General features: G+C 47.3%; 1 protein-coding gene across 2 annotated transcripts in view; it reads right to left on the bottom strand.

Annotated features, from left to right (window-relative positions):
* Positions 1-17,318, bottom strand: part of INCA1 (inhibitor of CDK, cyclin A1 interacting protein 1) — a 1,084,285-nt gene that overhangs the window by 376,871 nt on the left and 690,096 nt on the right. Inside the window, exon 1 of one of the 2 annotated variants that reach the window (XM_069606309.1) lies at positions 2,197-2,319. The exons of the other annotated variant lie outside the window; for it this stretch is intronic. The gene's annotated coding sequence lies outside the window, so the exon portion shown is untranslated. Of the gene's footprint in view, positions 1-2,196; positions 2,320-17,318 lie in introns of those variants that run through there. 2 annotated transcript variants of the gene reach the window in all.

Genomic DNA, 17,318 nt, shown 5'->3' with positions numbered 1-17,318 from the left:
TCCGCAAAACTCTGAAAACGACCCTCTTCACATAAGGCCCGACACACCAGCACGAATACCTATCATATAAGTTGTAATATATGACCAAATGCCATATCTGTAACAACAGTATGAAGTTTTGTAGTATTCATAATGTGTCAACAAGCGCTACCATGCCTGTACCCTGTAACCAAGTTATTGCAAGTAACAGCACCTCAATGCCTCTGGGCTGCTTGCGCGCTATATAAATATAAATAAATGAATAAATGTGGATGAGGAGTGTTCGCTCAGAAGAGAGTGGGAATTTTCACTGAGAGGAGTTCTCCCAAGGGGAAGGAGGTGCTGTCACTTTCTCTAATGGGTTGACTATTTTTAGCAATGATAGCTACCCCGCCTTCTCTCTTTGTAGTTCTGTCGGATCTGATGATGTTATACTCGTCAGGGACAGCTAGAAGAAGAGCAGGACCTGCAGATGGGTGAAGCGAGGTTTCTGTGATGGCCAGAAAGTCTAGTTCATTAGTAGTAATGAGGTCTGATATGTCTAGGGCATGAGCAACTAGAGATTGGGCATTAATAAGGGCTCCTTTTATAGTGATGGCTTCTGGTTGGGATAGAGTGGCTTTGAGTGTCTGAGTTTGTGGTGTACCGGTTAGTGAGGTGCAGGAATGTATTACAGTCCTGTCATTATGTGTAGGGGTTTTATGCTGTGCAAAGTGTTTGGTAGAGGTACGGGATCCCAGTCGTTTGTTTCTATCAGTGATAGTGCAGGGTAGATTCATGATCATTTGTGTTGTCTCGAGCGTGGGAGGGTGGGGATTCAATTTGTAGTGCAGAGTATCTGGGTCCTGCTGGGCTAAAGTCAGAAAATGAGTGACGGGGTATATTGTGTCACTAGTGGAGATACGGTGTAGTATGCATATCAGTAAGATGTGGAGGATAATCCTGTGAGTGCAAGATTCTTTCCAACAGATCACCATGGGGGTGGGTAGGCTATTGTGTGTACTGAGGCTGCAGGTAGTCAGGCCCCATAGATTAATAGGGTGAGGCAGCAAAGGCGTAGTTAGTGCTTGACTATGGCATAGTTCGTCCGTGAGTATGCTAATGTGAATAAGGTAATCTCACTTACATACAAAAATAGGAGATTGAGTACAGGAAGGAAGGTCCACTGTGCGTAAATGTGAGAGAGCCCTAAGGGTAGTACAGTGATTAATTAGGCACATATTACATGGAACAATGGGTACAGGTAAAAAACAATTAACTGTGGTAGCATGTGTCTCGCAAAGACATCTCAAGTCGGAAACCGAGCGTGCACATGCCAGGCGCTTACAAGGAGGCACTGTAGGTACCGGAGAGGTGCTAGTTGAGGTAACAGTAGGTACACAGAATATGGAGAGGTTCTAGTTGAGGCGACAGTAAGTAAACAGAATATGGCAATGCTTCAAGTAAAGGTAGCTCATTAATTAAACATACAATGTAAGGCAACAGACATTTCAGTTAATGATGGAACAAGTATTTCAGTTAAGGATAACACAGTAAAGGTGGAAGTAGGCATACGAAGTAATGCAGCACACGTCGGAGGCGACAGTAAATGAAAGGGAAGTTAAAGGTATAGGCACACAGTACCAGTAAAGAGGCAGAAGCGACGACAAAATAACCTTTAAATTCTCAGGTTGGCTATGTGGAGGCATACACCAGAGAGGAGAGCTATGAGGCTTGTTTGACAAGCGGGCATAGTTTAGGCGTTACCTGATGAAATGTGTACGCATACGTTGAAGCAGATAGTATGTGCAGGGTAGCTTTAACGTTATACAAAGGCAGAGGTGTAACAGTGCTCAATTAGAAAGCGAAAGTCATGATGCTAAGCATACGAGTGTATAGATATAGTAGAAGCTGCTAAGAGGGGGACGCATTGGTATAGTCACAAAAGTCTGTTCATAATGGGTAGCAGTTGGAGACTCAGAGTCCCTGGGCGAGTGATGCTGCTCAATCGTCCGATAAGTTCAGTCGATCGGAGCTGGCGTGGTGGAGATGGAAAGGCAGGATTATTCCACGTTATTGTGCAAGAATTACAACAGCTCGAGTACTACATACGACAGTGTATTGGCGGAGCAGACAGGACTCTTGGGTTAGTGGGGGAGGTATTGTGTTGCAGAAAATGCTGTGGTTAACGTTTGGGCAATATTGATTTGAAAGTAATGCAGACACAGATTGGCTTACCTAAGGTAACCTTATGGTGGTTGGAGGGTTGGAAGGTAGAGGCTTTCCACGAAAATATGACAGAGTTTAGGGTCATGGAATGCTCGACATGCTCAGTCAGGCACGGTCAGGAGCCTTTTTTGTGAGCCTTCGTTGGGGGCTTGCTGAAGTCTGCCAGTGCCCTGCCATAGGCTTAGTAGCTGAAGACAGGGAGCCTGCCCAATCGGAGGCAAATGAGATCAAGATGCAGGGGGTGGGTCGGATTCGATCTCAGCCAGCCATCTTAGAGTTTCGAGGCTTGCGGTTTCCAATAGCCATTTGTTCTGAATATTAAACAAATATTAGCCAAATAGCCCCAGATGCAGGAACCACAATAGTAGTAGTGGTGCTGGGCTAATATGAACGTAGATTTTCAAATATGAAAGGGTTACCATCTGACGGTCAGACGCTGCTTTTTAAGCCCTCAGGCTTATCTTCATCATACGGAGGGTGGGAGGATAAGGTGAACTGCTCCTGCAGCCATAGATGGGAGACACTCCTGCTCCCACTCGCAACGGTATGGGATGGTGTCAGGCTCGGTCAGGAGCTTTTTTTGTGAGCCGTCATTGGAGGACGGCTGACACCTGCCGGTGCCCCGCAATAGGCTTAGTAGCTGAAGATAGGGAGCCTGCCCAATCGGAAGTAAGTGAGATCAAGATGCAGGGGGTAGGTCGGATTTGATCTCAGGCGGCCATCTTAGAGTTTTGAGCCTCGCGGTTTCAATAGCCGTGTGTTCAGAATATTACACAGATGTTAGCCAAGGGGCCCCAGATGCAGGAACCACAATAGTAGCAGTGGTGCAGAGCTGATATGGAACGTAGATTTTCTAATATGAAAGGGTTAGCTTCTGACGGTCGGGTGCTGATTTTTAAGCCCTCAGGCTTACCATCATCATACGGAGGGTGGGGGGCAGAAGGTGGACTGCTCCTGCAGCCCATAGATGTGAGGAGCTCCTGCTCCCACTCACAACAGTATGGGATGGTGTAACGCTCACCTGATTCTCGCAGAGGCGCCGGTCTTGACTGGGCGACTACCGTATCTTCAAAAGTGATGTCCACCACCCGGTTGGCTCTCTGGGCTGGACCTCTGTGCACTGTATGCCTGACTCGAAGAGTAAGATGTCTGCAGATAGAAAATATGGGATTAATGAACTGGGGCTATTGGGGTGTCCCTATCTCTTTCCTTTTCTCCTCTCCTGTTGAACCCCAAAGGTTAACGCTCTCACCTTAGGTAAGTGAACGCCGAGCTCTCCATCTGCCTCGGGGCAGGGTGCTGTAACCAGTTTCTTCACTGGATAGGTAGCGCAGGCCTCTTGACTTCAGAGGACTGCTGTCCGTCGTTTACTTCACGAACGGTGAGTTCCGAATATTTCAAATGTCTTTAAAAGTCTTTTGTAATGCTGTCTCTATTTTGCAGGGTTCCGGCGATGGCGGTTGACTGGCTGAAGTGAGTTGAGGATGGACCCGTATGCGGAATAGAAGCGCCTGGAAGCGCGTAAGTAAGCGCTTGTTGCTTGCTTCACGATGCGCACTAACTGTCCTTTTATTTTGCAGGTACAAGTTCGGAGCTGCTGAAGGATGCCGGAATGCCCACTGAGTTCGGCGTGGATGGAGTAATGGCACGTGAGTATTGAACGTTACCCAATGTCTTTAAACGCACCTTCTTTTGTCTTACAGATGCGGGATGCAGCACGGAAGGCCTCCGGAGCGTGCGAAGAGTTGGTAAGCTTTTGTCTTTCAGATGCCGGAATGCAGTGCGATGACCTCCGGAGCGCGTGAAGAGTAGGTAAGCCTTTGTCTTTCAGATGCAGGAATGCTGCGCGAGGCTTTGATGACAGCCGATGGACCAGGTAAGAGGTGCGCTGTCACTGAAGACCGTAGTGCTAACCTGTTCTTTCTTGTCTTTATAGATGTTGCTGAAGGCTGGATTCAGGATGGTAAGACTTTTTCCTTTAGGCCCAGGATCAGATGCAGAAGACACGATGAGCGTTCTGCTGCAGAGGATGCAGAATAACGCAAAGCAAGATTCATCCATCGGGTGTGGTTTAAATAGCCTCCTGTAGTGCTTAGGTGTCTCCTTCCACAGCCACGCCTAGGTAAGAAAAGAGTTCCTGCTTTCCAGAAGAGTTCCAGTGTTCTGAACCTAGGGAGTGGCTCCTGCCCCACCCAACAGGAAAAGTAGTCCCAAACAGAAGAGGATCAGGGGTTCAACTGGCAGGTAAGTAAGCAGCATGGTCTGCTGCAGGTAAGTCCACCCAAGCATTATGAGCCCGGCGCTTGCAGCGCTGGGACTGGGCATATTTATGAGCCTGGCGCCACTGGCGCCAGGACAGGGTCCAAAAGGTCCCAATTGGGACTGGCTGGCACTCGGAACCTGGGTTATGGGTCTGCTTCCAAGGGAGTTGAGTAAGTCCTGGCCTTTTGGAAGCAGAGATCATGACAGTACCCCCCCCTCAAGGCCCCTCCCAAACCGGGCTTCCCCGGGGGTTTTGGCTTGTCAGGAAATGTTTGATGAAATCTTTTGATTAGACGAGGAGCGTGGACATATTCTCCAGGTTCCCAGGATCTTTCTTGAGGGCCGTAGCCTTTCCAGTCAATTAGGTAAAATAGCTTAGATTTGGAGATCTTGGAGTCCAGGATGCTTTTGACTTCAAACTCGAGTTCTCCATCAACTAGGATAGGTTTTGGGGATTTAGTTAGTCGGGTTTGAGGTTGCACGGGTTTTAAAAGAGAGACGTGGAAGACCGGATGTATCTTCATGTGAGGGGGCAAGTCCAACTTGACCGCTACTGGGTTTACTATGGTAGTGATGGAATAGGGACCAAGGTATCTTGGGTTGAATGTGCGTGGTCCTTTTAGAGGTAGATATTTGGTGGATAACCAGACTTGATCTCCTACTTGATATTGGGGGGCTTCCTTCCGATGTTGATCTGCTCCTTTCTTGTATTGTTCCTTAGCCCTTTGAAGGTGAGAAACGGCTTCCTTAAAAGCTTGGGTGATTGTAGAGTGCAGGTAGTCTACCGCTGGTGTTCCAAGATCTTGGGGTGGATCCAACTCTGAGGTTCGAGGGTGACAGCCGTATAAAAGAAAAAACGGGGTTTTCCCAGTTCCTGAGTGGACAGAGTTGTTGTAGGCATATTCGGCTATCCAAAGGATATCTTTCCAAGTTTTTTCAATTTGTTGCAGCATGCAGCGTAAATACTGTTCCAGAGTTTGATTGGTCCTCTCGGTTTGTCCGTCGGTTTGAGGGCGGTGACTGGTCGATAATCTCACATCAATTTGAGCCGACCAACAACAACTTCGCCAAAAATGAGAAATGAATTGACTACCTCGATCCGAAATTAGCACTGAAGGAAAACCGTGCAGTCGGACAATGTTTTCGAGAAATTCTCGGGCCAGAGTTGTTGCTGTTGGCAAGCCTTTGAGTGGAATGAAATGCGCCATCTTGGAGAATAAGTCCACGATTACCAGGATCGTATTGTATCCGGAGCATGGAGGTAGGTCGGTGATGAAGTCCATAGAAAGCGTATGCCAAGGGCGAGGTGGGATGTCAATAGGACGTAAGAGGCCGGCTGGTCTTTCCTTTTGACTCTTGTTTTGGGCGCATACTCCACAGGACATTATAAAGTCTCTGATATCTTTTTTCTAAGAGGGCCACCAGAAGTAGCGCTTGATCTTTTCTGAGGTTTGGGCCATACCGGGATGTCCTTCCATTAGAGACTCGTGATAACAAGAGATCACCTTTTTCTGTAAATCTGTGCTGGGCAGGTATAATCGTTCTTGGAAATACAATAAGTTGTCCTTTACTGCAAAGTCCTTTCCCTGCAGATGCCAATTCTGTATTTCTGCTGGAGTTATAAGTTGCCTGGTTTTATCCTTAATTTCCTCTATGGATTGTGTGGTTATTACACCCAGAATTCTTTGTTCGGGAATGATAGGTACAGGTTTAGGGTTGGTCAAGTGTTCCTCCACTCCCATCCGAGAAAGGGCATCAGCTTTACCGTTTTTTGTACCAGGTCGATAGGTAATTATGAAATCAAACTCGGCAAAGAATAGTGCCCAACGGAGTTGTCTAGAGGATTGGGCTTTTGCGGTTTTCAGATATTGCAGGTTTCGGTGATCCGTAATCACAGTAACGGTGTGTCGGGCCCCCAGAAGATAATGCCGCCAAGCCTTAAAGGCAGACTTGATAGCCAGAAGTTCCTTATCAGTAATAGTGTAATTGATCTCAGGAGGCGAGAATTTGCGAGACCAGAATGCCACGGGATGTAACTGATTGGTTACTGGGTCCTTCTGTGATAGAACTGCCCCCATGGCAAGGCTCGAAGCATCAGTTTCAACGATGTAGGGGAGTTCGGGGCGAGGATGTTTTAGAATTGGTGCAGAGATAAACTTTGTCTTCAAATTCTGGAAAGCTTGTTCCGCCTCGGTAGACCATTCAAAACGTTTGTTTTTCTTTAACAAGGCGGTGATGGGCTGGACTATTCGAGAGAATTCGGGGATAAACCTGCGGTAAAAGTTGGCGAAGCCTAACATGCTTTGAACCCCTTTTACGGAGGATGGTGATGGCCATTTGAGAATTGCATCGACCTTCCTTGAATCCATACGCACTCCGCTAGGTGATAATATGAATCCCAAGAATTCAACTTCAGTCACGTTGAAAACACATTTTTCCAACTTAGCGAAAAGTCTGTGTTGACGCAACCTCTCGAGGACCATTTTCACGTGTTTCCGATGTTCAGATTCCGATGAAGAATAAACGAGGATGTCGTCAATGTAAACGACAACACATACATCTATGAGTTCTCTGAGGACATCGTTCATAAAATATTGAAAGGCGGCCGGGGCATTGCAAAGCCCGAAGGGCATGACCTAATATTCAAATAGCCCATACTTGGTGCGGAAGGCCGTCTTCCATTCATCGCCCTCTTTTACTCGTACCAAGTGGTAGGCTCCTCTAAGATCCAGCTTTGTATATATGCATGCTCTTCTGACTTGGTCCAGGAGTTCAGGGATTAAAGGTAACGGATATCTATTCTTAACGGTGATCTGGTTCAGGGCGCGGTAATCTATACAAGTTCTAAGGTCCCCTTCTTTTTTTGGAACGAAGAACAAAGCTGAAGAAGCAGGGGACTTAGAAGGACAAATAAACCCATTCGCTAGGTATTGATCCAGGTATTGTCGGAGGTGAAGGTTCTCAGGCTCGGTGAGGGCATAAATTCTGCTACACGGAGGAGTAGATCCAGGTATCAGGTCTATCTGGCAGTCATAGGACCTATGAGGAGGTAGAGAGTTAGCCTGATCCTTCCGGAAAACATCTTGGAATTCTAGGTATTCGGGAGGTAACTGGGGAGTCTCCGAAGAAATTGCTGCTAGAGCAACACCAGGTGGAGGGTGACAAGTAGAGACACATTCTGGGAACTGAACCGTTCTTGCTCGCCAATCGATCCGAGGATTGTGTTTTTCTAACCAAGGTATCCCTAGAATAATCTGGAACTGAGGGGCCTTGATCACATCAAACACGATCTTCTCATGGTGTCCATCTTGACTTACTAGCGTCACTTCTTGAGTGGTGTGCGTTACTGGTCCGGAGGCTATCTCCGTACCATCCACCGTAGTAATGACGTCCTTTACAGCCTTGGGACAAAGAGTTAGATTCATCCTCAAAACCATTTCCTGATCCACATAATTGCCGATGGCACCGCTGTCGACGTAAGCTTCAATCGCATGTAATCGATCTGGATGATCAGGGCTAATGAGGACCATAGGTATCACGAAATGCGAGGTCACGGAACTGGTTTTAACGCTCGGCAAGAGGACCTCTATTCTTGTCGGGCGAGGTCGTTTCCCTGCTCAGAGTTTGTGACCTTGGTAACTGCAGCTCCTACTGCCTTCTTGGCTGGTTTCACCGGACAGTCTTGAAGAAAGTGCCCTGAGTTTCCGCAATAGAGGCATAATTGCAACTGTTTTCTCCTTTCCCGCTCCTTTTGTGTTAGTGGTCCTTTCAGGCCCCCTATTTGCATGGGTTCCCCGGAGTCTACTCCTTTGGAAGGAGTTGGTGGTTTGGAAAATACTCGAGCATCAAACTTGGAACGATCGGCCTTCCTGTTCTGCAGTCTGTGATCTATTTGAACGACTAAGTCTATATAATCCGAACAGTCTTGTGGGGGATTCACTACTTGGGCTAAAACGTCTTTGAGCTCTCCACGTAGACCTCTATAAAACAGCGTAATCCTTTTGTCCTCAGGCCATTGAGTTTCCACTATTAGTCTGTTGAAAGATGCAATATAAGCCAAAAGGTCTTGATTACCCTGTTGCAACGAAAGAAGCTCATTGTCCAAGGCCTGCCCCTGTGAATGTCTTGCGAACAGTTTTTCCATACTAAGCTGAAAGGCTTGAAAATCATGGAGAACCGGATCATCTTGATTAACTAGCAGGATTGACCAGTCTGCCGCATTGCCACTAAGGTACGAAAGCACAAAAGCTACTTTAGCTTAATCAGTTGGAAAGGCTGCTGGCCGGCATAAAAAATGCAACCGGCACTGATTGATAAATACTGCAAACCACTTTGGGTCACCAGAAAATCGTTCGGGCGGAGCCAGAGGTACATTCCCAGGTAGGTTGATCTGCACTGGATTCATAGGGGATGTTGAAGGAAGATTTGCCCCTAATGCGGGTAACGGGATCTGTCCGGCTTGTGACTGTAGCAATTGTCTAGCAAGATCGTCTGTTCGCTCCTTGGAAATAATTAGTTCCCTTCTTAGAGCATTCGTTTCCTGACGAGCTGCATGCACTTCTGCCCTTAGTTCCCCAAGTAACCGGGCTAGGTGGTCGGTATCCGAGGTTTCCATAGCGCGTGGGCGAGAGTTTTGCGGTAGGCTTTGCGTTCTGTAACGCTCACCTGATTCTCGCAGAGGCGCCGGTCTTGACTGGGCGACTACCGTATCTTCAAAAGTGATGTGCACCACCCGGTTGGCTCTTTGGGCTGGACCTCTGTGCACTATATGCCTGACTCGAAGAGTAAGATGTCTGCAGATAGAAAATATGGGATTAATGAACTGGGGTTATTGAGGTGTCCCTATCTCTTTCCTTTTCTCCTCTCCTGTAGAACCCCAAAGGTTAACGCTCTCACCTTAGGTAAGTGAACGCCGAGCTCTCCATCTGCCTCGGGGCAGGGTGCTGTAACCAGTTTCTTCACTGGATAGGTAGCGCAGGCCTCTTGACTTCAGAGGACTGCTGTCCGTCGTTTACTTCACGAACGGTGAGTTCCGAATATTTCAAATGTCTTTAAAAGTCTTTTGTAATGCTGTCTCTTATTTTGCAGGGTTCCGGCGATGGCGGTTGACTGGCTGAAGTGAGTTGAGGATGGACCCGTATGCGGAATAGAAGCGCCTGGAAGCGCGTAAGTAAGCGCTTGTTGCTTGCTTCACGATGCGCACTAACTGTCCTTTTATTTTGCAGGTACCAGTTCGGAGCTGCTGAAGGATGCCGGAATGCCCACTGAGTTTGGCGTGGATGGAGTAATGGCACGTGAGTATTGAACGTTACCCAATGTCTTTAAACGCACCTTCTTTTGTCTTACAGATGCGGGATGCAGCGCCGAAGGCCTCCGGAGCGTGCGAAGAGTTGGTAAGCTTTTGTCTTTCAGATGCCGGAATGCAGTGCGATGACCTCCGGAGCGCGTGAAGAGTAGGTAAGCCTTTGTCTTTCAGATGCAGGAATGCTGCGCGAGGCGTTGATGACAGCCGATGGACCAGGTAAGAGATGCGCTGTCACTGAAGACCGTAGTGCTAACCTGTTCTTTCTTGTCTTTATAGATGTTGCTGAAGGCTGGATTCAGGATGGTAAGCCTTTTTCCTTTAGGCCCAGGATCAGATGCAGAAGACACGATGAGCGTTCTGCTGCAGAGGATGCAGAATAACGCAAAGCAAGATTCATCCATCGGGTGTGGTTTAAATAGCCTCCTGTAGTGCTTAGGTGTCTCCTTCCACAGCCACGCTTAGGTAAGAAAAGAGTTCCTGCTTTCCAGAAGAGTTCCAGTGTTCTGAACCTAGGGAGTGGCTCCTGCCCCACCCAACAGGAAAAGTAGTCCCAAACAGAAGAAGATCAGGGGTTCAACTGGCAGGTAAGTAAGCAGCATGGTCTGCTGCAGGTAAGTCCACCCAAGCATTATGAGCCCGGCGCTTGCAGCGCTGGGACTGGGCATATTTATGAGCCTGGCGCCACTGGCGCCAGGACAGGGTCCAAAAGGTCCCAATTGGGACTGGCTGGCACTCGGAACCTGGGTTATGGGTCTGCTTCCAAGGGAGTTGAGTAAGTCCTGGCCTTTTGGAAGCAGAGATCATGACAGATGGTTAGAGGGAGCTGTCCAGTGCTGAAATACATTGTAACTGTATTGAGTTGATTTCAGCCCTGGACAGCTCCCTCTGACTTGTGTATTTCAGCAATGTGGACTTTTATTTTGGGGTGTTGGGAAAATAAAATAAAAAGTATCAAGTGCACTCGCTGACACTACACAAGTTACAGGGATCTGTCCAGTGCTGGATTAGATTGTTACTTTTTGTACTCGACTTCAGTGCTGGACAGCTCCCTGTAACGTTATAACGTTATGCATGTTTCAGCGACTTTCTATGCACAAAATGTAAAGTGTTTATATAGCGAAAAGCTATTCGATGAAAGGGTTTTGATGTATAAACACTTTCCACTTTATGTATGGGAATTGGATGAAACATCTTTCAATAAAAAAGTTTTGAAGTAACATCACCTCAATGTACATCTTTCGATGCAAAGACATGTAACCGGCTACAGCCTACAAGAAGGCAGAAATACCAAAAACGTTTACAGTAACTTCGGGAACAATGGGTAACGAACCCTCAGACCTCCCCAATTGTCCGTCACGGGCGATATCAACCGTGCGAAGACCACAGGCCGAAGTCCGGACATCAACTAGAGGGGGCATCACTAGATCCCAACCACCACAGTGCTTCGAGTGTGGAGATTGGGGCCACATTGCACGCTTCTGTCCACGGAAGGCCAAGACAGAACCCATGGAGATCAGGGCTTTACAGACCCAAGAATATCGCTGGAGACGACTAGCGTATGTCATAGAAATTATAGTCGATGGACGCCCGGCTCCGGCTATGATTGATAGAGCCAAAAGTCAGTAAACGGAGGAATACAGAGAATGGGAAGATATCAGTAAAGTGTGTGCAGGGGACATTAAAGAATACCCGTCCCGGACATCACATTGGGCATGAAGGGGACTATGATACCTAAAAGGGCCGCTGTTATTCCTTTCCTTCCGGCCCCTGTTCTGCTGGTGACTGACCTTCCAGGGTTTTCACAGTGGTTACAGGAAGCCCCCTTTTCGAGTGTTGAAATTAAGGCACCACCCTCCACAAAGGCCCGCCTGTCCAGGTCCAAGAAAAGGGAATTGAAGGCAGCCTGGAAAGAAGAGCCCCGAGAGATAGATCTAGTGGATTGGAGGCTCGAGGATCATTTACCTTTGTTTTGCACCGAAACCGTGACAGATGATACCATCAAATGGGCATGGGAGCAAGCACAGGAACAAGGCCCTCATAGCCCCTCTCCACCATACTTCAAGGATCACCAGGGCTTGCTGTACCGAGTAACGTTGGGGGCAGACAAAACTGAAAAATAACAGCTGTTGGTTCCCCAGTCTTACAGGAGGAGCCTGGTTCAGTTAGCCCATGACCACAAAACCAGGGGTCACCTGGCCGAGAACACGACCCTGAAAAGACTCTTACAAAATTTCTATTGGCCAGGGATGTACGCAGAGGTAACCAAGCATTGTCAAGAGTGCCCCACCTGTCAGAAAGCCAGTACGCACATGCCCCCAAAAGCCCCCCTACAAAGGATGACCCTCATAAAGGAACCATTCCAAAGGATAGGGATGGACATTGTAGGGCCACTAGAACCTAACAGTAGCGGATATCGGTTCCTGTTAGTCGTGGTAGACTATACCACCAGATACCCGTAGGCTTTTCCTTTGCAGGGAACATCCACCAAACAGGTGTGTGACGTGCTACTTCCTTATTTTGCCCGAGTTGGGATACCTCAGGAGATAGTCACAGACCAGGGAAGCTACATCATGTATTATTTTGTTCTCATTTTTTTTAAACCATTTTTATTGGGTTTATACAAATACACATTCCACTTTACAACTGTGGATCAGTACAACCATTACACATTTGGTTAAAAGACTGTTTTCTCTGCCCAAAATTCCCCCCTCCTATCCCGGCCCACGTCGCTCCCATCTTGTCATGCCTCTCATTCTCAATCAGTCACTCTTCTCGCAACAATATCCTCTGTCTAAAGGTCTATTACAATTTCTGAGCACCCTGTACCAAGATGGCCAGATCAGCTACCATTTGCCTCCAAGCCTCCAATTCCCCCTCCTCGTGTTCCGCGTTTCTACCTCTCGCTTCTTGACACACCACCTACTCTGCATTAGCCCATTTTAACAAATCTCTACACCATTATTCCACTGCCGGTCACGCGTGTGCTTTCCATCCCATCGCTATTCTGCGTTTTGCAAGTATATATGCAGATCCTTGAGTTTGCTGACCTGTTTCGTTCTTTTAGGTCTCGGGAACCCTCCTAACAGAAAAGCCTTAGGGGATCCCACTTCCAGGGTAATCTCTGCTTTTGCCATTGTCTGGACTAATTCTCCCCAAAATCTGCCAATCTCTGCGCACGCCCAGAACATATGTGCCTGATCTGCATTTACCTCCCGGGACTTTGGGCATGTTTGTACTTTGTCTTCGTTGAACTTGGCTATTATGTTCGGGGTCAAGTATGCTCTGTGTGTAACGTACAGTTGGATCTGTTGAAGTCGCGTATTCCTCGACACCTTTTTGTGGTACCCCGTCGCCCTTCTCCACATTTCATTTCCAACCCTAGACCTCTATAGCTCATGTATACGTGAGACTTTGTGCCCTCCATCCGACACATCATAGAATCTCTCTATACTCTCATCGAGCTGTAGGGGCAACTCGGTCTCTGGCCACCTGCACCTGAGGCTATTCAAGAGCCGGGAGTATGTGGTACGTGATATGTTGCCCCGATGCACCCCTGTTTCACCCATCAACTCCTCAAACTCTGTGGGCCTCCCCTCTTTAGCTATGTCTCCCATTGTAGCTACTCCCACATGCTCCCATCAACGTATCACACTCCACCTGACTTGTTTGTCTACCCCTTCTAGTGCCACCAGTGGTATCTGTGGGGAATAGGGTGTTGCATTTCCTATCACTCGAAATGCCCTATGCCATATCGTGCTCCCCAGGCGCAACAGTACATTTTCATTGGTCGTTTGTGAATTAGGTAACCATATCATTTCATTCAAAAAGAACGGAACACACTTTACACGTAGCAACCTTGATTCCGGTGTCAGTCCGTCTGCCAGCCATTTAGCCACAAATTGCAGCTGACTGGCCATAAAGTATACCTCGAAGTTGGGCAACTTTATACCTCATCGCTCGTATGGATTCTGGAGTTTCCCCAGGGCCACTCTGCACCTTGAATTGTGCCATATGAAGCTCCTGCATATACTATGTAAGTTCCTAAATAATTTCTTAGGCATCGCAGACTGGAGTCTTGGCAGTACCACCATCTTCAATAAAGCTGCACGCCCCATCATAGACAATGGCAGTCTAGACCAAAATGTCATACAGTTCTCAATTTTCTTAACCGCCTTCACCGTGTTATGCATATGTTCTAACAGCGGGTCGTGGTATATATCTACCCCCAAGTATCTGAACGTCTCTACTTCTTACTTAATTGGTAGCACTGACAATCTCTGCACAGGTTTCCCCGCGTACACTCCCGGAGCGTACAGACTCGACTTCTGGGGGTTAATGGTTATCCCCGACAGTGCCACATATAGTTCCATCACATCTAATACATATTGCAGGTTCTCTTCTGGGTACTGTAGCTATAGGAGCATGTCGTGTGCATACAGCGAGATCAGGTGCCTCCCTCCCGAGGTGCTTATACCGACCTCTCCATATTCCTCCCATAAATATACTGGTAATAGTTCCAGAGCTAAAATAAAGAGCATCGGGGACCACGGACAGCCCTGTCTGGTGCCCTTACTAAGCTGCCATTGCTCAGAAACTGTGGAGCCTGTTTGACTCTTGCTATCGGCTTATTGTACAACAGTCTCACCTATTCAATGTATATAGGCCCAATACGAAATTCTTTCAGGACCGCAAGCAGCCACCGCCATCTGACTGAGTCAAATGCTTTCACTGCATTCAGAGACACTATTGTCATCTCCTGCGTATCCCTCTGGGTATAATCTATTATATGGTGTAATCTCTGCAAGTTATTCGTGATATTCCTGTGTGGTACATATCCTGTCTGATTTGGGTGTATACATTTACCTATGACGGGTCGCAGCCTCTTTCACATGACCGATGTAAGGATCTTCCCATCTTGGTTCAGCAAGGAAAGGGGCCTGTATGAGCTACAATCCGTATCCGGCTTATTTGGTTTGAGAAGTGGGCTAAAGATCGACTCCCCTAGGAGCCCTGGCAATTTACCCGTATCTAGTGCCTCGTTTAGCATTGCTAAGAGTGGGAGATGTATTTCGACCATATATTCTTTATAAAATTCTGCGGGTCGCCCATTGGCTCCTTGGGCTTTACTAGTTGGCAGTTCTTTAATCACACTCTCTAATTCTTCTGACGTGATAGGGACTTCTAGGCTATCGCTTTCCGCTTTATTTAGTCTAGGAAGTTTAATTTCTGTCAGTGCCTCTTATATATTCACCCCCTCCACTTCTGCAGATTCATTATAGAGGTGCATATAATAGTCATAAAACATTTATATACTTCTTCTTTGGTATCCCGTAACTTCCCGTCCGTCCCTTTTACGGCTCGTCTGCTGAGTGGTCTCACTCTTATACAGCCATGCTAACAATCTGCCTGGCTTGTCCCCTTCAGCGTGTTGCCTCTTATTGTATTTCTTGTAACTTAGTTTGCCCAATCTTTCCCAGTGTTCCCTGCACTCCTGTTGTAGCTGGGAAACTTCCATGGCTTCTTCTTGGGATCTCTTTCCTGCCCGCATTATGGTTTGTAACTTCCTCTCCGTCTTTTGTAGATCCTGTGCTATAACATCTTGTATCCCCTTTGATTTGGCAATAGCCGCTTCCCTAATCAGCACTTTAAAGGCTTCCCACAGTGTACCAGCCGAATCTACACTGCCTGTTCTCAAAATATTCTCTCACCTCAGTTCTCATGTGTTCTCGTAATCCTATGTCTTTCAGTGCTTCGACCCTAAATCTCCAGTTCGGAATTTTGGCCCGGGGGGGAAGAACCTACCTGCCATGTAACAACCAGCGGGGCGTGATCTGATAGGACCGTAGCCTTTTACTCAGCGTGTGTACAATCATTCAGCATTTCCTCTCCCACAAACATATAATCCAATCTTGTGTATAGGTTCTTCGGGGAGGTATAATGTGAGTATACTCAGTCTTGTGGATACAATTTCCTCCATATATCAGCTAGCTTAAATGAATGCAACAGCGCGCCCGAAGCTTTGGCCGAAGGGGTAGGATAAGCAAACTTACTATCTGATCTATCCATCGTCGGGCCCAAAGTGCAATTAAAATCTCTACCCCATATCACCGCCCCATCCCTGTATGGGCTAATCTTAGGATACAAAGATCTAAAGTAAGCTGCAGTATCTTGGTTTGGGGCATACATATTAATTACACATATTAATTACACATATTCTCTGCTTTCGACCAATCCTCTGATAATTACCATCCTGCCATCTTTGTCCAAGTAGGTCTGGAGGATCTTGAATGGGACCGTTGGTGCTACGCAAATTAGAACACCTCTGCCGAGTATGTTGAGCCCAGAGTCCCCCCGTTCTATTTCCGTGCTATCATGTCTTGTTTCTCTTTGGTCAAGTGAGTTTCTTACAGAAGCGCCATATCTATTTTCTACCATCTCAAATATGTCATAACCCGGTTCCTTTTAATATAACTGTTCAAGCCTCTCACATTCCAGGTTACTATATTAAGTTCTCCCATATTTTCAGATTCTTTCCCTTCCTGTCTGTCTCCAAACCCTTCCACTCTTACTACCCCGTGCGTCTGCGTAGGCCAAATTCCCTTTAACTAACCCAACTCCCCTCCCTTCCTCCTCCCCAACCGTTCCCAACAATTGTCCAGCTTCAATACTGAATATCAGGCATCCCCGCATCTCGCTCTTTTCCTGGCCCATTGCCGGTACACGGAGTGCAGCAGGAGGATACTGCACTACTAGTATCCTTACTAATCTAATCTAATGTGGGTGGTAGTATGATTCCTAGCACCGCTTATGCCTGAGCAGCGCCTCTGTCTTCTGCATTTAGCCAACAGTAAAATATGAGTTTGCCGGTCAGTTTAAATGTCTCTATCGGATCAGTGTCTGTTGGTGTCATGGTCATGAAGTCAGGGGCACAGGCATGCAGGGGTCGCATGCACAGGAGACCTGGGTGGACACTGTCCTGGCACTCATGAACAAAAGTAAACAAGAACATCCATTTAACACCAAAAAGCTTTTATTATGGTCATAGCACTTCAGATGCATTAACCTTGAACATTCCATCCATTAAGCAGGATGCATTAACCTTGAACATTCCATCCATTAAGCAGCCCAAAGTGTATTCTTGGGTGTGGCTGCTAATGGATTGCTTTCTCGCGTGCTCACTCTCTAGAGTGGCAGGGTGTGGCTCATAAGCCAGCCCTAATGGGCGTGCCCACAATCTCAGCTATATAGGCTTCCCCGATCCTCAGGACAGACGCTTTGCGTTATTCTGCACTTGCAAGCAGCGTAACGCTCACCGTCGCCTGAGGTCAGACTTACCTTTGAAGATCCTGCTTCCTGGACATCCTGCTTTCTGCCAGCATACCTACCAACTGGGGGAAGCTGTTCTTACCTGTACATCTCTTTGGTGAACCAGGTATTCATCTTTACTCTTTCGGGAACGCCAAAATCTTCATCTTGGCACCGCAGCATGACACGCTCCATCGTCGACAGCAGCACCTGCGAGGAAAAACAGAAGACAAGGATAGACATCGAAAAAACAGTCAGT

The sequence above is a fragment of the Ambystoma mexicanum genome, chromosome 1p (genome assembly GCF_040938575.1).
Source record: "Ambystoma mexicanum isolate Mex_15411 chromosome 1p, UKY_AmexF1_1, whole genome shotgun sequence".
NCBI classification, from domain to species: Eukaryota; Metazoa; Chordata; class Amphibia; order Caudata; family Ambystomatidae; genus Ambystoma; species Ambystoma mexicanum.
Note: the sequence above shows the minus strand (reverse complement) of the source record. Positions and strands in the feature narration are given on the sequence as shown.